Genomic DNA, 20,786 nt, shown 5'->3' with positions numbered 1-20,786 from the left:
GGACCTAGTAGGACATTTATATCTCAAAGGCACAGGGCAATCATTGTAAGCTCTCCTGGAAGGACTTTAGTTTCCTTAGGGTCAGAAATTTGAAGAGGTGTTTTATCAAGACAGTGTTCTCTGTTTACGTAAAAATCAGTTTTAGAATGTCAGAAGAGCCCCATCTTGGCCATTTTGGGGGTGAGGTTTTCTTTAGATCCCAATTAAGTACTTGCAAGTATGAGCTTTATATGTATATAAACACAGCTGGTGTCTCTTTATTCTGACTTGAAGGCTTTGTTTGGTCAGGATAAAATTACTATTGAAAATTGTGTTATGCACCTGTGTGCTTTTGTGAGCTTAATTCCCCTGGGTGTTATCCTAGAGTCAGTTCAGCTCTTTTACATGTCTCACTTTCTCCCTCCTGCAGTATAAAACCACCGTGGACACTCAGAGCACTGGATGGCCAACCCTTATATGTGCGTATTCTAGAACAAGTGAGTTTTTAAATCAAGAGTGGACTTCCCTATGGGACCACTGGGAGGTATGAGAATTCAACTCTACAACTCTTGTAAATTTCCCAGTTCCCTGAGAAAGCCATATCTGGCCTGGAGGAGCTGTGTCTCTTATCTTTGGAGCTGAAAGCTCTCATATAGAATCTTTATTCTGACAAAATGCTTGTGAAGGTAGTGAGTTCAAGGAGAGATGGTAAGTTAGCCCCACACCTAGTCACCCAGCCCAAACACTCTTGGTGTCTTTCAACTTAGCAAAGTCATCCCAGTGTCTTTCAACTGAGGAAGCCAAGTACCTCTTCTTGACCTAAATTCAAGGAAAACATATTCCTCATGGCAAAGAGCTCATAGCAAACACAAACCATTAAATAGAGCTCATGAGTGTCAACCAAGAGGAGAGACCTGAGACAAGGGAAGACTCACCTAGTCAGTTGGACTCATTGACAAGATGATATAGAACAATTAGCCCAGAGTAATACCAAGGCTCCAGATCCTCTGGCAAAGGAAAGAAATATGCTCTTTAGTTCAGTTGCTCCATTGTGTCTAACTCTTTGCGACCCCATGAACTACAGCATGCCAGGCCTCCCTGTCCATCACCAACTCCCGGAGTTTACTCAAAATTGTGCCATTAAGTTGATGATGCCATCTAACCATCTCATCCTCTGTTGTTCCCTTCTCCTCCTGCCTTCAATCCTTCCCAGCATCAGTCTTTTCAAATGAGTCGGTTCTTCGCATCAGGTGGCCAAAGTATTGGAGTTTTAGCTTCAACATCAGTCCTTCCAGTGAATATTCAGGCCTGATTTCCTTTAGGATGGACTAGTTGGATCTCCTTGCAGTCCAAGGGACTCTCAAGAGTCTTCTCCAACACCACTGTTCAAAAGAATCAATTCTTCGGTGCTTAGCTTTGCTTATAGTCCAACTCTCACATCTATACTTGACTACTAGAAAAACCAGAGCTGTCTACAATGCAGGAGACCCAGGTTCAAGCCCTGGGTTGGGAAGATCCCCTGGAGAAGGAAATGGCAATCCACTCCAGTACTATTGCCTAGAAAATCCCATGGACAGAGGAGCCTGGTAGGCCCCAGTCTATGGGGTCGCAAAGAGTCGGACACGACTGAGCGACTTCACTTCACTTTGACTAGATGGGCGTTTGTTGGCAAAATAATGACTCTGCTTTTTAATATGCTGTCTGTGTTGGTCATAACTTTTCTTCCAAGGAGCAAGTGTCATTTAAATTCATGGCTGCTGTCACCATCTGCATTGATTTTGGAGATGAAAAAATAAAGTCTGTCACTCTTTCTATTGTTTCCCCATCTATTTCCCATGAAGTGATGGGACCAGATGCCATGATCTTAGTTTTCTGAATGTTGAGTTTTAGGCCAACTTTTTCACTCTCCTCTTTCACTTTCATCAAGTTTTAGTTCCTCTTCACTTTCTGCCATAAGGTGGTGTCCTCTGAATACCTGAGGTTATTGATATTTCTCCGGTCTATCTTGATTCCAGCTTGTGCTTCCTCCAGCCCAGTGTTTCTCATGATGTATTCTCAGTTCAATTCAGTCACTCAGTCGTGTCCTACTCTTTGCGACCCCATGAATTGCAGCATGCCAGGCCTCCCTGTCCATCACCAACTCCTGGAGTTCACTCAGACTCATGTCCATTGAATCAGTGATGCCATCGAGCCATCTCATCCTCTGTCATCCCCTTCTCCTCCTGCCCCCAATTCCTTCTAGCATTAGAGTCTTTTCCAGTGAGTCAACTTCGCCTGAGGTGGCCAAGTATTGGAGTTTCAGCTTTAGTATCAGTTCTTCCAAAGAACACCCAGGACTGATCTCCTTTAGAATGGATCGGTTGGATCTCCTTGCAGTCCAAGAGACTCTCAAGAGTCTTCTTTAACACCACAGTTCAAAGGCATCAATTCTTCGGTGCTCAGCTTTCTTCACAGTCCAACTCTCACATCCATACATGACTACTGGAAAAACAATAGCCTTGACTAGATGGACCTTTGTTGGCAAAGTAATGTCTCTGCTTTTCAATATGCTCTCTAGGTTGGTTATAACTTTCCTTCCAAGGAGTAAGCGTCTTTTAATTTCATGGCTGCAATCACCATCTGCAGTGATTTTGAAGCCCAAAAATGTAAGCTCTGACACTGTTTCCAGTGTTTCCCCATCTATTTGCCATGAAGTGATGGAACCAGATGTCATGATCTTCGTTTTCTGAATGTTGAGTTTTAAGCCAACTGTTTCACTCTCCTCTTTCACTTTCATCATGAGGCTTTTTAGTTCCTCTTCACTTTCTGCCATAAGGGTGGTGTCATCTGCATATCTGAGGTTATTGCTATTTCTCCCAGCAATCTTGATTCCAGCTTGTGTTTCCTCATGCTCAGCGTTTCTCATAATGTACTCTGCATATTAGTTAAAGAAGCAGGGTGACAATATACAGCCTTGACGTACTCCTTTTCCTATTTGGACAAGTCTATTGTTCCATGTCCAGTTCTAACTGTTGCTTCTGACCTGTCTGTATACAGGTTTCTCAAGAGTCAGGTCAGGTAGTCTGGTATTCCCATCTCTTGAAGAATTTTCCACAGTTTATTGTGATCCACACAGTCAAAGGCTTTGGCATAGTCAATAAAGCAGAAGTAGATGTTTTTCTGGAACTCTCTTCTTTTGTCCATGATCCAGCAGATGTTGGCAATTTGATCTCTGGTTCCTCTGCCTTTTCTGAAACCAGCTTGAACATCTGGGAGTTCATGGTACATGTATTGGTGAAGCCTGGTTTGGAGAATTTTGAGCACTACTTTGCTAGCGTGTGAGATGAGTGCAATTGTGTGGTAGTTTGAGCATTCTTTGGCATTGCCTTTCTTTGGGATTGGAATGAAAACTGCCCTTTTCCAGTCCTGTCACCACTGCTGAATTTTCCAAATTTGCTGGCATTTTGAGTCCAGCACTTTCACAGTATCAACTTTCAGGATTTGAAATAGCTCAACTGGATGTACTCTGCATATAAGTTAAATAAGCAGTGTAACAATATACAGCCGTGACGTACTCCTTTTCCTATTTGGAACCAGTCTGTTGTTCCATGTGCAGTTCTAACTGTTGCTTCTTGACCTGCATACAAATTTCTCAAGAGGCAGGTCAGGTGGTCTGGTATTTCCATCTCTTTCAGAATTGTCCACATTTTGTTGTTATCTGCACAGTCAAAGGCTTTGGCATAGTCAGTAAAGCAGAAGTAGAGGTTTTTCTGGAACTCGCTTGCTTTTTCAGTGATCCAGCAGAAGTTGGCAATTTGATCTCTGGTTTCTCTGCCTTTTCTAAATCCAGTTTGAACATCTGGAAGTTCATGGTTCATGTACTGTTGAAGCCTTGCTTGGAGAATTTTGATCATTACTTTGCCAGCATGTGACATGAGTGTAATAGTGCTGTAAGTTGAGCATTCTTTGGCATTGCCTTTCTTTGGGATTGGAATGAAAATTTACCTTTCCCAGTCCCTTTGTGATCACCAAAATTGCCAATGAAAGAAAAATGCACAACCAGAGAATTGTGAGTTAAATTTTTTCCAGGGTCTTACTGAGAAAGATAGCCTAGAAGAGAACCTCTCAGCTCTGAGAAACTGCTCCAAAGTAGTAGGGTGGAGGCTAGTATAGATGTAATTTTTGTTATGGAGTACATGCAGTCATGCTACATCTTGGTAAAAGATTACTTCTAGTCACAAAGAACAGATATATTGATTTTAATGATTATAGTGCTTTCCTGTGTATGGGAAGATGTAAGAAGTATGATTCATTAAAATTCTTCCTGAAATGCATACAACCCTCCAAGAGCCTGTTTATCCGAAGCACAGGGCATCCTGTCAGTCTCCAATTTCTTCTGTCTGAGGCATAGAATGATTCATCCTATTTCCTTCATCTCTTTGTCTGAATCACAAAGTACACAGTTGGTCAGTGGCTACATGGGTTATAGTTCATGGGGGTTGCAAAGAGTCAGATAGAACTGAGTGACTGAGCACTCACACAGTGGGTAATCTTTGTGGAGTTGGATAGAGAGCAAAATATTCTTTGCTCTTCTTTTGTTTGCATGCTGTTATATTGCTTCACATTTTCTGTTCATAAAAAGTTCTAGAATAAGCATCCTTATGTCTATATCTTTATGTGCAGGTAAAGGCTTTTTTTAAGACTTAAGTCCTAGAAGTGAAATTTCCTCATCAAAGTGTATATGCATTTTACATTTGAACACACTGTCAGCTTCACTCCCAGGAAACTTCACCAGCCTGTTCTTTCACCTATTTGATACAAAAAGGCTTGGTTCTACACATTCTTGCCATCAGCAGGTATTATTAGTCTTTTCAGTTTTTACAAACCTGAGAAACAAAACAAAATATAGTACTATGGCTGAAATATATATATATACCACTTTAAGTTGAACATCTTTTCATATGTTGTTCTTAATACGTGAATTTCCTGTTAATAATCTTTGTCCATTTTTCTTTTCACTTATTTGGATTTCCATATTGATTTTTAGAAGCTCTTCATATATTTATGAATAGTAATCCCTGTAACTTGAAAAGTATTGCTTTCCAGAAGTTTGTAATTTTTCATTTAATTTACTAATGACTTTTCTGTCTCCTAGAAGTTATTCTTAGCTATTGTTAAATTCTCTGTATATGTTTTAGAAAAGGTATCTAGGTTATACGTGCTTCCCCAATTTTTAATACATTTTCTTAAATTTTTTCTTAAAGATTATATCTTATTTTTTCTAAGGCCTTTAAATGCAGCTACTTTATTTTATGGCATGAGCTATGTGTGCCATTTGGTTTTACCAAATGCTTAGTCAGTTATTCCAGAAGTGTTAAAATGATTCCATGTTTCCCCTGTTGATTCGAGATACTACTTTAATCACAGATACAAGTAAGAGTACTACAAATCTTGAATCTATTATAAAAACTTACCATTCTGTTCAGTTAATCTGTTGAGCCTTGTGCATGTAACATAAGGTTTCAACAGTGAACCTGTGGTCTTCTCACTGTTGCAGTGGTAAAGAATCCACCTGCCAATGCAGGAGACTCAGGAGATAAGGTTTGATCCCTGGGTCGGGACAATTCCCTGGAGTAGGAAATGGTACCCATTCCAGTATTCTTGCCTGGAAAATTCCATGGACAAAAGTGCCTGGTGGGATACAGTCCACAGAGTCACAAAGAGTCAGACATGACTCAACAGCTGAGCACGTACTCGTGAACATTATAGTATTTATTAATCTTCTATGTCAAATGTTCCCTGGTTATTCTTACATATTTTCTCTTTCATTTAAATGTCCATGAAAACCCTGGCAGAAATTTTGTTTTGTTCTTCAATTTAGTGGGAAGAAAGATAACATCATTAAATATTGAGTCTTCCATCTAGACACATCAGTTCAGTTCAGTTCAGTCACTCAGTCATGTCTGACTGTTTGCAACACCATGGACTGCAGCACTCCAGGCCTCCCTGTCCATCACCAGCTCCCAGAGTTTACTCAAACTCACGTCCATTGAGTGAGTGATGCCATCCAACCATCTCATCCTCTATTGTCCCCTCTCCTCCCACCTTCAATCTTTCCCAGAATCAGGGTGTTTTCAAATGAGTCAGTTCTTTGGCCACATCAGGTGGCCAAAATATTGGAGTTTCTTCTTCAACATCAGTCTTTCCAATGAATATTCAGTACTGATTTCCTTTAGGATGGACTGATTGGATCTCCTTGCAGTCCAAGGGACCCCCAAGAATCTTCTCCAACACCGCAGTTCAAAAGCATCAATTCTTCGGTGTTCAGATTTCTTTATAGACCAGCTCTCACATATAGACACATAATGTCTATTTATTACATCTCCCTTAATGACATAACTTTTTTTTTCATAATTTTGCTGTTTTCTTTCTATACACCTTGTACATGTCTTTTAAGGTTTACACCTAACGTTCTGTGTTTTGCGTTGCTGAATGCAGGGGATTTTTTTTATTTCAAATTTCATTTCTAATCCTAATTTTCTAATTTCAGTTTCATTTCTAACCAGTTACTGTTAACATGTATAAGAAAGCACTTCATTCTTATACATTTATTTATATTTTGCTGATTTATCAAAATTTTTAAATTTCTTTCTTTGGATATCCACTATGTAGATATATGCAAATGTTGTCTCCTCTTTCCAATACTATAATTCATTAAAAAATTTTATTTGTTCTTTAGCCACTTTCAATATAATGATAATAGTGGCATTCTTGTCCCATTCCTGTCCTTAATAATAATGCAAAAACATTGAATGTAATACTTATTCTATGTTTCTGAAAAATGTTCTTTACTGACATTTTTGCTCCTGTTCAAGCCTATTGAATTATGTTTTTAAAATCAGAAATGATAACTCAATTGGAGCCAATATTTAGGCAAATATAGAGATGGTCAAATGATTTGTTTTTCTAATAGTGGTTAACGTGGTAAACTATCTAGAAATTACCTCTGGTATAGAACCATTCATTCATTATTAGGATGCTAATACTTGGCTTTAATTTATGACTTATTATGTACCAGGGACCACTATAAATACCATACATGTATCATCTTATTTGTTTCCCAGTTATGGCATATTATATTTTTAATGCAGTGCTGGGTCTAGTTTGTTAACACATTATTGAGGACTTTTGCCTCTATGCTCTTAAGTGGTTGGATATTTTGTTGAGGTTGATTTTTTTGTTTTGGGAGGAGGGTTTGGTTTGTTTTTTGTTTCTATCACTTCTTATCTGGAGAGATTTCCAGCCTCATAGAATGGTGACTCTTTTTAATCATTTTCTATGCTCTGTGCTCTGGGATTTTTAATTAAATACAGTTTGTCTTTTTAGTTACAAGCCAGAATTAAGATAGGCAGGAGCAACATCAAAAACATCAGATATGTGGATGATACCACTCTAATGGCAGAAAGCAAAGAGGAACTAAAGAGCCTCTTGATGAAGATAAAGGAAGAGAGTGAAAGAGCCAGCTTAAGACTAAATACTAAAAAAAAAATAATAATAAGATCATGGGATACAGCCTCATTACTTCATGGTAAATGGAAAGGGAAAAGATGGAAGTAGTGACAGATTTCCTCTTCTTGGGCTTCAGAATTACTGTGGACAGTGACTGCAGCCATGAAATCAGAAATAGTCTTTTAAAATTAAATTTTTTCTTAGCAGGAAAGCAATGACAAACCTAGACAGTGTATTGAAAAGCAGAGACATCATTCTGCCGACAAAGGTCCATATAGTCAAGGCTATGGTTTTTCCAGTAGTCATGTATGAATATGAGAGTTGGACTATAAAGAAAGCTAAGCACCAAAGAATTGATGCTTTTGAACTGTGGTGTTGGAGAAGACTCCTGAGAGTCCCTTGGACAGCAAGGAGATCAAATCAGTCAATCTTAAGGAAGATCAACCCTGAATATTCACTGGAAGGACTGATGCTGAAGCTGAAGCTCCAAGATTTTGGTCATCTGATGTGAACAGAAAACTCACTGGAAAAGTCCCTAATGCTAGGAAAGAAGGAGAAGAAGGAAAGAAGGAGAAGAGGGCATCAGAGGATGAGATGGCTGGATGACATCAATAATGCAATGAACATTAACTTGGGCAAACTCTGGGAGATGGTGAGGAACAGTAAGGCCTGGCATGCTACAGTCCATGGGGTCACAAAGAGTTGGACATGAATAGGTGACTGAATAACAACAACAATGTCTTTTTAATTAAGATTTGGTTTTTAAATTCCCTAAAAACCTGTCCACATATGTTGACTTTTTACAGGTACATGTTTGCCACTTTAAAAATTTTATCCATTGGTTTTCTATTGTTTCTAAATTCAGCTGTGGACACTACATGCTCTTTGTAAATCATTTATTTTTTCTATATTTAAAGTGTGCAATATGAAGATTTGATATACATACAGATTGTCAAATGATCACCACAGTCAAGCCAGTTAACACATCCATCACCTCACAGAGCTAACATTTTAGAGGAAGAGGAGATGAGAACACAAGTTTTACTCTCAAGTACACAATACAGTGTTAACTATGGCCACACCCTAGCCCTGGGCTAACGCTGATTCCATGAGTTTAACTTTTTTGTATACCACATATAAGAAAGATCTTACAGTGTTAGTCTTTCTGTGTTTTACTCATTTCACTTCATGTAATTCATGTAAACATAATGCCCTCATATTTCATCCATGTTGTTGCAAATAGCAAGACTTTATTTTTAAGGGTGAGCAATATCTTATTATATATATTATGCATAATGCAATATTATTTTATTATATAATTATATAATATATATGCCACTATGTCATTATATATTTATGTATCAATAGACACAGGGTTTTCTTCTATATCTTGACTATTGTGAATAATTCTGCAATGAATTGGGAGTGCAGACATCTCTTCAATATCCTGTTTTCATTTCCTTTGGATACATACTCAGAAGTAGGGTTGTTGGATCATATGGTAGCTCTATTTTTAAACTTTTGAGGAATTACCATACTGTTTTCCACAGTGGCTATGCCAATTTACATTCCCACCAACTGTTGACAAAGGTTCTCTTTTTTAAAATTTGATATATGATTGACACATAACATTATATTAGTTTTAGGTGTACAACATAGTGATGGAATACACGTGTATATTGCAAAACTGTCACCACAAGAAGTCTAGTTAATGATCATAAGCACATATAGTTAGACACTTTTTTCCTGTGATGAGAATTTTTAAGATACACTCTTTTAATAACTTTCATATATACAGTACAACATTATGAACTATAATCACCATGCTGTACATTTTACCCCATGACCTAATTATTTTGTAACTGAAAGTTTGTACTTTTGACCCCCCTTCACCCATCAATCTGTGCTCTGTATCACTGAGTTTGGCTCTGTTTTAGATTCAACATGTACTTGAGATCATACAGCATTTGTATTTTTCTGTCTACTTATTTCAATAATTATAATGTCCTCAAGGTCCTTTCATTGTTGTCACAAATGGTAGGATTTACTTATTTTAATGGCTGAATAATATCCCATTTTCTTTAGTTTATCTTTATATACCCCATTTCTCTATATTTATCTTTATATATCCCATTTAAATTATAAAATAATTTTCTTTATCCATTCATCCATCAATGGACATTTAAGATGCTTCCTTGGCTATTGTAAATAATATAGCAATTGGTTATTGTAAACAATACTACAGTGAACTAGGGGTGCAGATATCTTCTAAAGTTAGTGTTTTCATTTCCTTCAGATAATCACACAGAAGTATCAGTAACACTTCTGCTTATTCTGTGAAATACACTGTCATGTATTATAACTGTGGATATATAGTTTGTATTTCTATCTTCTTTTGCTTTGTCTTAAAAGCATTATGCTTTTATTGCATAAATTGCTGACTCATTTCTTCCTATAGAATCACAGCTTTTACCCTGGAATGACCTGAGTAGAGGTGGGCACATAGTCTCTTGATTGCTTCTGTAGTTGCTATCTTAGCAATTGTGGCAGCTGCAACCTGGCTGACTGTCCCTACACTGGCTCTACCCTAGAGACAGCAGGGAGAGATACTTAGGCTTAGGAATTTGAATTCTTTTTGTCTGATATTAACCTTGTTATACTACCTTTACTTTTGTTAGTATTTCTCCACTATAATTTCTCTAATTTATTATTTACAACCTTTGTTTTGTCGTTCCACTTTAGGTATGTTTCTCACAAACATCAATTTCTATTCACAAGAAATGCTCAAATGCAACAGTTTTGACAGTTCTTGTCTTTTGAAATGGAATTTGCCTTATTCCCATTAATAATAGTAGTCCATATGTTTAGATTTATTCTTGTCATCTTATGCTTTTCTTAACAAATTTTTCTTATTTATTTTTTCTTTCTCTCCTTTGTTGGGTGGATTTCATTTTCTTTATCAATTTTTTCTTTTTCTTCAGAATTTACTTGCCATTTTCCTGTGGTCACACTTAAACTTTTAACAGTATCCTAAAGAAAATCAATTTCTTTTAATTTCTATATGTGAAACTATTTGACAAACAGTTTTTTATATTCAAATTTTAATAGTTTCTTTATTTACCATTTTTTCTTAATTGTTAGATCTTTTCCTAAGATACTGAAACTATTGTTTTCTTTATTCTCCTCACAATGCTTATGATATCAAAAGTGTGGGTTTTCACACCAAGCAATTCTACATTTCCCAGCAGACACCAATTAGGTATCCCTCAAATTAACTCCATCCTGATACTGCCATGCTAAGTCGTGTCAGTCAGGTCCGACTCTACACGACCCTATGGGGTGTACCCTGCCAGGCTCCCCAGTCCTTGGGATTCTCCAGGCAAGAATACTCCAGTGGGTTGCCATTCCCTTTTCCAGGGGATCTTCCCAACCCAGGGATCGAACCCACATCTCTTAAGTCTCCTGCATCAGCAGGCGGGTTGTTTATCACTATTGCCACCCAGGAAGCCCAATTCTCATGCTTTCCTCAACCATTCACTGTAATGCTTTTCTCTCCTGCTTTTTGTGTCTATTATGTTTGAAATTAGAAGAGTTCTAATAGTTCTTCCACTGTCACTGTATAAATGTAAGGGATTAGATTCAGGTCATACCTGAATGGTCTAGTGGTTTTCACTACTTTCTTCAGTTTAAGGGTGAATTTGGCAATAAGGAGTTCATGATCTGAACAGTGGAAGTGAGAAATAGATTCAAGGGATTAGACCTGATAGAGTGCCTGAAGAAGTATGGAGGGAGGTTCGTGACACTGTACATGAAAAAGTAATGCAAAAAGGCAAATAGCTGTCTGAGGAGGCCTTACAAATAGCTGTGAAAAGAAGAGAAGTGAAAGGCAAAGAAGAAAAGGAAAGATACACCCATTTGAATGCAGAGGTCCAAAGAATAGCAAGGAGAGATAAGAAAGGCTTCCTCGGTGATGAGTGCAAAGAAATAGAGGAAAACAAAAGAATAGGAAAGACTAAGGATCTCTTCAAGAAAATTAGATATACCAAGGGAAATTTCATGCAAAGATAGGCATAATAAAGGACAGAAATGGTATGGACCTAACAGAAGCAGAAGATATTATGAAGAGGTAGTAAGAATACACAGAAGAACTATATAAAAAAGATCTTCATGACCAAAATAACCACAATGGTGTGATCACTCACCTAGAGCCAGACATCCTGGAATGCAAAGTCAAGTGGGCCTCAGGAAGCATCACTACCAAGAAAGCTAGTGGAGGTGATGGAATTCCAGTTGAGCTCTTTCAAGTCCTAAAAGATGATGCTGTGAAAGTGCTGCACTCAACATGCAAATTTGGAAAACTCAGCAGTGGCCACAGGACTGGAAATGGTCAGTTTTCATTCCAATCCCAAAGAAAGGCAATGCCAAAGAATGCTCAAGCTACTGCACAATTGCACTCATCTCACACGCTAACAAAGTAATGTTGAAAATTCTCCAAGCCAGGCTTCAACAGTACATGAACCATGAACTTCCAAATGTTCAATCTGGTTTTGGAAAAGGCAGAGGAACCAGAGATCAAATTGCCCACATCCATTGGATCATCAAAAAAGCAAGAGAGTTCCAGAAAAACCTCTACTTCTGCTTTATTGACTATGCCAAAGCCTTTGACTATGTGGATCACAACAAATTGTGGAAAATTCTTTAGGAGATGGGAATACCAGACCACCTGACCTGCCTCTTGAGAAATCTGTATGCAGGTCAGGAAGCAATGGTTAGAATTGGAAATGGAACAACAGACTGGATCAAAATTGGGAAAAGAGTATGTAGAGGTGATATATTGCCACCCTGTTTATTTAACGTATATGCAGATTATATCATGGGGAACACTGGGCTGGATGAAACACAACCTCGAGTCAGGATTACTGGGAGAAATAACAATAACCTTGGATATGCAGATGACACCACCCTTATGGCAGAAAGCAAAAAAGAACCAAACAGCCTCTTGATGGAAGTGAAAGAGGAGAGTGAAAAAGTTGGCTTAAAGCTCAACATTCAGAAAACGAAGATCATGGCATCTGGTCCCATCACTTCAAATAGAAGGGGAAGCAGTGGAAACAATGACAGACTTTATTTTGGGGGCTCCAAAATCACTGCAGATGATAACTGCAGCCATGAAATTAAAAGAAACTTACTCCTTGGAAGAAAAGTTATGACCAACCTAGACAGCATATTAAAAAGCAGAGGCATTACTTTGTCAACAAAGGTCTGTCTAGTCAAGGCTATGGTTTTTCCAGTAGTCGTGTGAGAGTTGGACTGTAAAGAAAGTTGAGTGCCGAAGAAGTGAAGCTTTTGAACTGTGGTGTTGGAGAAGATTCTTGAGAGCCCCTTGGACTGCAAGGAGATCCAACCAGTCCATTCTGAAGGAGATCAGTCCTGAATATTCATTGGAAGGACTGATGTTGAAGCTGGAACTCCAATACTTTGGCCACATGATGTGAAGAACTGGCTCATTGGAAAATACCCTGATACTGGGAAAGACTGAAGGCAGCAGGAGAAGGGGATGACAGAGGATGAGATGGTTGGATGGCATCACTGACTCAATGGACATTAGTTTGAGTAGACTCCGGGAGTTGGTGATGGACAGGGAGGCCTAGAGTGCTGCAGTCCATTGGGTGGCAAAGAGTCAAACACAACTGTGCAACTGAACTGAATAGCTCTTTTATCTTTTCTCTCTACCTTTGTGTGCTCAGTCACTCTGTCATGTCCAGTTTTTGTAGCCTCATGAGTTGTAGCCCACCAGACTCCTCTGCCCATGGAATTTTCCAGGCAAGAATACTGGAGTGGGTGCCATGTCCTACTCCAGGGGATCTTCGTGACCCAGGGATCAAACCTGCATCCCTTGGGTCTCCTGCATTGGCACATGGATTCTTTACCACTAGTGCCACCTGGGAAACCTCTTTCTCTCTTTATGTCATAAGCATGCACTTCAGACTGTAGTCTTCATTAAGGTAATCCCAACTATCTTCTGTGCTGATGGTTTAGTCTCTAAGTCTTGTTTGACTCTTGGCAACCCCATGAATTGTAGCCCACCAGGCTCCTTGGTTAATGGGATTTCCCAGGCAGGAAAACTGGTGTAGGTTGCCATTTCCTTTTCCAGGGGATTTTCCCACCAGGAATCAAAACTGCCTCTCCTGCATTGCAGTCTCCTATATTGCAGGTAGATTCTTTACCACTAGGCACTAGGGATTCCCAATAATGATAATCACAGTAAAACTTTTCCTTAGGGATTTTTTTATGTGGGCCATCTTTGTTAGTCTTTTATTGAATTTGTTATAATATTGCTTCTGTTTGGGTTCTTTGGCTGCAAGGCACATGGCATCTTAGCTGCCCAACCAGGGATCAAACTGATACTCCTTGCACTGGAAGAAATTTTAACTACTGGACCACCAGGGAACTATCTTCTATGTCTTAGTAATTCCTCAAAATGTTTGCATCACTGATGATATTCTGTATTCTAACAATGATAAGGACTTAATCTTCGTAAAATACATCCATTCCATAATTTCTTGAGATTGGGGCTATGAACAGAGGTTGGCAAATACCCTTAGCCACCTTCAGCTAAACTATCTGCTTCACAAAGAAGCAACAAAGAATGAAGAAGCTGTATGCTTTGCTCAGGATCTCAGCACCTGTTGATGACAGTGGCACTTGAACCTGTTCATCTGTGATTTCAAAGCATGTGTATTTCCCACTGCACTACATTCAGGCTATGTGACTGGCACTGGAGAGCATTCCCAAGTGCATAAAAATATGAGTGGCATATCTGTGGTGGTTAGCCTTGGGAGGCACAGTTGGTGATTAATAGTTAATAGTTGTAGAGCTCACTTTTAAAAAACTGCTCTTGGAATAGTGGAATAGGCACACAGAAGATGAGCAAAGTGAACGGGTCAGTTACAGGACTGGAGGCAATCTGGCGACTGAGGGTGAGGGAGGAGTCCCAAATGACAAGAAGGAGGTGGTTATGCACATATACATACATAATATCTTCAGTAAGCTGCTTATGGGACAAACCAATATTAAACCATTAGTACCACTTCAGTTCAGTTCAGTCGCTCAGTCGTGTCCAACTCTTTGCCACCCCATGAATTGCAGCACGCCAGGCCTCCCTGTCCATCACCAACTCCCGGAGTTCACTCAGACTCACGTCCATCGAGTCCGTGATGCCATCCAGCCATCTCATCCTCTGTCGTCCCCTTCTCCTCCTGCCCCCAATCCCTCCCAGCATCAGAGTCTTTTCCAATGAGTCAACTCTTCTCATGAGGTGGCCAAAGGACTGGAGTTTCAGCTTTAGCATTATTTCTTCCAAAATCCCAGGGCTGATCTCCTTCAGAATGGACTGGTTGGATCTCTTTGCAGTCCAAGGGACTCTCAAGAGTCTTCTCTAATACCACAGTTCAAAAGCATCAGTTCTTCGGTGCTCAGCCTTCTTCACAGTCCAACTCTCACATCCATACATGACCACAGGAAAAACCATAGCCTTGACTAGACGGACCTTATTCAGCAATGTAATGTGCCCTTGCAAATCTCTTTCTCAAGGTCTGAACCACTCACCCTATCTGGATGGACCAGGTATCAGCCTGGCTTGCCCACAGACACACTGCTATAGGTGTGTCTTCCTGGTTGCAGTTCTTTCCTGTCATACCTCCCCTGACTCTGGCAAACCCGCTCCCTCAATGTGTTCTCTCTATGTATAAACTCACAGCTCGGACATTTTAATCGACAGCCTGATTTGCAATAGGCTTTGGCCCAATATATCCCAGGAAGTGCTAGCCTATAGTTCAGATGGTAAAGAATCTGCCTGCAATGGGGGAGACCAGGGTTCAATCCCTGGGTCAGAAAGACCTCATGGAGAAGGAAATGGTAACCCACTCCAGTAGTCTTTCCTGGACAATTCCATGGACAGAGGAGCCTGGTGGGCTTCAGTCCATGGGGTCACAAAGAATCAGACACGACTAAGTGACTAACATACACACATCCCAGGAAGTGTTTGTCTGTGAGCTAAATTGCAGCTGACTTTCAGACTCCAAAAGGCAGGCTTTGCTACTCATTAAGAACACAGTGCTGAAAGGAACAGGAGCAGGTAAAGTTGTTAATTCCCAAAATGCTACTCAGGTCAATTTATGACATCACAGAAATCTAGACCCGTTCCCTTTCCCAGACTCCTCAGTGCAGTCACTATGCAGGAAGAAATGGGATGTCCTACGTGCCCACATACCCATATCGACCAAATCTTTGTCCTCCTGTTTTTACACGATTTTCTGTTAGTATGAGATGTTAAGAAATCTGTATGCATATCAGGAAGCAACAGTTAGAACTTGACATGGAACAGACTGGTTCCAAATAGGAAAAGCAGTACGACAAGGCTGTGTATTGTCACCCTGCTTATTTAACTTATATGCAGAATACATCATGAGTAACGCTGGGCTGGAAGAAGAACAAGCTGGAATCAAGATTGCCGGGAGAAATATCAATAACCTCAGATATGCAGATGACACCACCATTATGGCAGAAAGCAAAAAAGAACTAAAGAGTCTCTTGATGGAAGTGAAAGAGGAGAGTGAAAAAGTTGGCTTAAAACTCAACATTCAGAAAACTAAGATCCTGATATCTGGTCTCATCACTTCATGGCAAATAGATGAGGAAACAGTGAGAGACTTTATTTGGGGGGCTCCAAAATCACTGCAGATGGTGACTGCAGCCATGAAATTAAAAGACACTTTCTCCTTGGAAGAAAATTTATGACCAACCTGCTGCTGCTGCTAAGTCACTTCATTCATGTCTGACTCCACACAACCCCATAGACAGCAGCCCACCAGGCTCCGCCATCCCTGGGATTCTCCAGTCAAGAACACTGGAGTGGATTGCCATTTTCTTCTCCAACCTAGATGGCATATTAAAAAGCAGAGATATTACTTTGCCAACAAAGGTCCATCTAGTCAAGGCTATGGTTTTTCCAGTGGTCATGTATGGATGTGAGAGTTGGACTGTGAAGAAAGCTGACCACAGAAGAATTGAAGCTTTGAACTGCGGTGTTGGAGAAGACTCTTGAGAGTCCCTTGGACTGCAAGGAGATCCAACCAGTCCATTCTAAAGGAGATCAGTCCTGGGTGTTCACTGGATGCTGAAGCTGAAACTCCAATACTTTGACCACCTCATGCCAAGACCTGACTCATTGGAAAAGACCCTGATGCTGGGAAAGATTGAAGGCAGGAGAAGGGGATGACAGAGGATGAGATAGTTGGATGGCATGACCAACTCAATGGACATGAGTTTGAGTAAATTCTGGGAGTTGGTGATGGACAGGGAGGCCTGGCGTGCTGTGGTTCATGGGGTTGCAAAGAGTTGGACACGACTGAGCAACTGAACTGAACTGAACTGAGATATGTGAACAAGATTCACTCCTGCACCACAGAGTTTCTAGAAAATATGAGCTGACATACATCTAGAGGAAAAATGACCCCCTTTAGAATAATCTCTTCCATAAGCACCTCTGACCCATTACCACAAGCCCTTTAAAACCAAACCCATTAGAGGTAACACAAGGCAGATCAAGGAAGCTTTCCTTATGGTTTATTGTGTCAGGAAATTTTCAATTTCCTAGTGGATTATTAAGCTTTTTGCTTAAGCTGATAGATAATCTCACCTACCTTGTTAATAAGGCTGCTTTCCTAACTTCAAATCCTCTGACTTCTGAGGCCAGCCTCAGATATTTCAGTTCAGAATACCTCGATCCCTCCACCAAGCCACGCATAATTTCCCCAGGCTTTTACTAGTCAGCTCAATGTCATACTCATCCATGAAGTCTGCTGGGACCAACACAGCACACACTCACTTGCCTGAATTCCTGTGATATTCACATAATAAAAACACCTACGATATGTTCACTTGCTATAAATCTCTGCCAATAAAGCCTGGGCTCCTTGAAAGAAAGGATCCTGTCGGCCAGCACTAAGCATGGCCCCTGGTGAAGAGTAATTTTCAGAGAATGTTATCTAGGGCTCTCGGTACCCTGATGCTGAGCACACACGAAGAGCTGAGCAATCATGGGGAAGGTGGGGCTGGTATCAAGGTAAGCTGACAAAGTCGAGTCAATGCTGAAATCAAATCTGGTAGCTACAGTGCTCAGAGACAAGTGAGTCCAGCAGACAAAGGGCACAGCAGTCTGGGAAAATCCCTAAGTGTTCCTTCACCTCATCACCCCTAAGTTCTCTAATATTCTTAGAAAACCCACAAAAAGTGCCTTGAAACCGCTTGCTAGCTCGTTCTGCCACTACCAAAGCTCCCGTGCCTATTTGATTCACCTCTGTGTATTTAGTCACTACATGAGCAAATACTGTTGACATGACCCCTTATGACAGTTCACACTGGCTGAACAGATGCAGACAACTGGCCTGTTCTCTTGGTTCCTGCAATTCCATCCTCAAAGCTGGTCAGATTCTCAGGAAACACTACCACAGCACACTGCACTTCCTACTACCAAGCGCTATTCACATTGCTCATTTCCCTTCAGTTTGTCAGCAATGCAAGACATTGAATGTGTCTTTTTCATCTTTGAAGCTCAAGAGCCTGGCAGTGACAGTGTTAAGCCTGATGCTTACCAAAGTGTCTGGCACTTTTTTTTTCCCTCTGAGGTTACTACTAATAGATTATTTTAAAAACCTTTTTTATTTTATAATGGAATATAGCCAATTAACAGAGTTATGATAGTTTCACGTGGAGAAGAAAGGGACTCAGTTCAGTTCAGTCACTCAGTTGTGTCCAACTCATTGTGACCCCATGAACTGCAGCATGCCAGGGTCCAGCCTCGGTGGATCCAGGATAATTTGAAGCAGGGATGGAGTCAGCGATTAAAAAGAGATTAATTAGAAATCTAAAGAGAGATTAGGGAAGAATAATGTAGTGAAAAAATAGAGGAGAAAAGAGACCGATATTCCTTGGTTTACACAAAAAGCTAATAAAGTCTCAAGACAAGAAACTTGCACCTTCTACATTAGGCCACAGGTGCCTGCTTAAATAGCGGAGGGCGCCCCGCCTTGGGCTCCCTCTCGCATGGGTCTTAGAAGCCCGGGCAAATAAGTAGACATGGAGAGCCTCTGTGTTCCAAGGATCAGCCTGAAAAAGAGAGGAAGGGAGAGGGAGAAAGAGAGAGAAAGAGTTGACACGAGAGAGGCCAAGCTTGTGCAAAAACCCCTTATTTTCAAAAGGTGCTTATATACCCTAAGTTTTACATAATGGAAGATACAGAGTCCTGCAGGGGCCAACAGTCCTGACCCTTATGGATACCAGGCTTTCTTTCTGCATATCCTTCCATATACAAAAGGTCTCAGGTGATTTACATTATCTTCTGGCCAAGAGGCCTGTTAACACTTTATGGCTCTCTTCCTTAATGAATCTTAATCTCATTTCCCCTGAAGTGTTTTTCTTTAATCTGCATCACCCTCAAAGCACTAAATAAAGTTACATTCCTGTAGAACAAAGGTGCAGTGGGTTATAACAAAGAAGGTACTTAACTCAAAGGTCTAATGTTGCTAATACCAGGGCTACTACCTGTTTTTTCTACATACCAACTATATCAACAAATAAAAGATATGAAATTTTGGCAGCAAGTATTGGCTCAACAAATGAAACCCTTAATCAGTCCTGTTCTAATGATTTTGACTCCTCCGAAGCCCCTACATTCCTAGGATGTTTTAAGCTTCCTGTGCCTCTCACAGTCAGGAGGCTTCGAGCAATCACATGCGCAGTTGTAAAAGGTCCGGACAGACCTGTCAGGCAAGTTAGAAAGCTACCAGAGTGGTTTGAGCTGAGACACTCCTTTTATATGCAGAAGACTGTTAGTTGGAGCTCTAAGTTAACTTTTTCCAGAAAAAGGTGGTGGGGGATAGCCCCCTGTTAACGTCAGAGGAGTTAGTGAAAGGCATAATATAGTAAAACAGACAGATTTTGGTTCTGGGGGTAGATGCTCAAGAAAATCTGGGGGGGGGGGGGGGCGGTGCCTGAGGCCTGATTCCTCCTTTGCATTTTGTCAGGCCCCCTTCCTCATGACTTTTGCCATGGGCAGGATTCCCTATGCTGGCTCCTGGCACTCAAACTCATTTCCATTGAGTCAGTGATGCCATCCAACCATTTCATCTCCGTCATCCCCTTCTCTTACTGCCTTTAATCTTTCCCAGCATCAGGGTCTTTTCCAATGAGTCAGTTCTTTGCACCAGATGGCCCAAGTATTGGAGTTTCAGCTTCAACATCAGTCCTTCCAATGAATACCCAGGACTGATTTCCTTTAGGATGGATTGGTTGGATCTCCTTGCAGTCCAAGAGACTCTCAAGAGTCTTCTCCAACATCACAGTTCAAAAGCATCAATTCTCTGGCACTCAGCCTTCTAGATAGTCCAACTCTCACATCCATACATGACCACTGGAAAAACCATAGCCTTAACTAGATTTGTTGGCAAAGTAATGCCTCTGCTTTTTAATATGCTATCTAGGTTGGTCATAACTTTTCTTTCAAAGAACAAGTGTCTTAATTTCATGGCTGAAGTCACCATCTGCAGTGACTTTGAAGCCCCCCAAAATAAAGTCTGTCATTGTTTCCACTGCTTTCCCATCTATTTGCCATGAAGTAATGAGACCAGATGCCATGATCTTAGTTTTCTGAATGTTGAGTTTTAAGCCGACGTTTTCACTCTCCTCTTTCACTTTCATCAGGAGGCTCTTTAGTCCTTTTTTGCTTTCTGACATAAGGGTGGTGTCATCTGTGTATCTGAGGCTATTGATATTTCTCCCAGAAATCTTGACTCCAGCTTGTGCTTCATCCAGCCCAGTGTTTCTCATTATGTACTCTGAGTATAGATTAAACAAACAGGGTGACAATATACAGCCTTGACATACTCCTTTTCCTGTTTGGAATCAGTCTGTTGTTCCATGTCCAGTTTTAACTGTTGCTTCCTGACCTGCATACAGATATCTCAAGAGGCAGATCAGGTAGTCTGGTATTCCCATCTCTTTCAGAATTTTCCACAGTTTGTTGTGATCCACACAGTCAAAGGCTTTGGCATAGTCAATAAAGCAGAAATAAATATTTTTCTGGAACTCTCTTGCTTTTTCGATGGGACTCAGCCATATATATACATTTATCCATTCTCCCCCAAGCCTGTTGGATGGAAAAGTGCAATCTAGTACAACAGTTATCCTTGAAATAAATTTTGAATCTCCTAGTTCATTTTCATGTCCAGAACTGTTTTCAATAATGCCTTTACCTGGAC

Source organism: Oryx dammah, unplaced genomic scaffold, assembly GCF_014754425.2.
Source record: "Oryx dammah isolate SB20612 unplaced genomic scaffold, SCBI_Odam_1.1 HiC_scaffold_27, whole genome shotgun sequence".
NCBI lineage: Eukaryota > Metazoa > Chordata > Mammalia > Artiodactyla > Bovidae > Oryx > Oryx dammah.
This window is presented reverse-complemented; position numbering follows the sequence as displayed.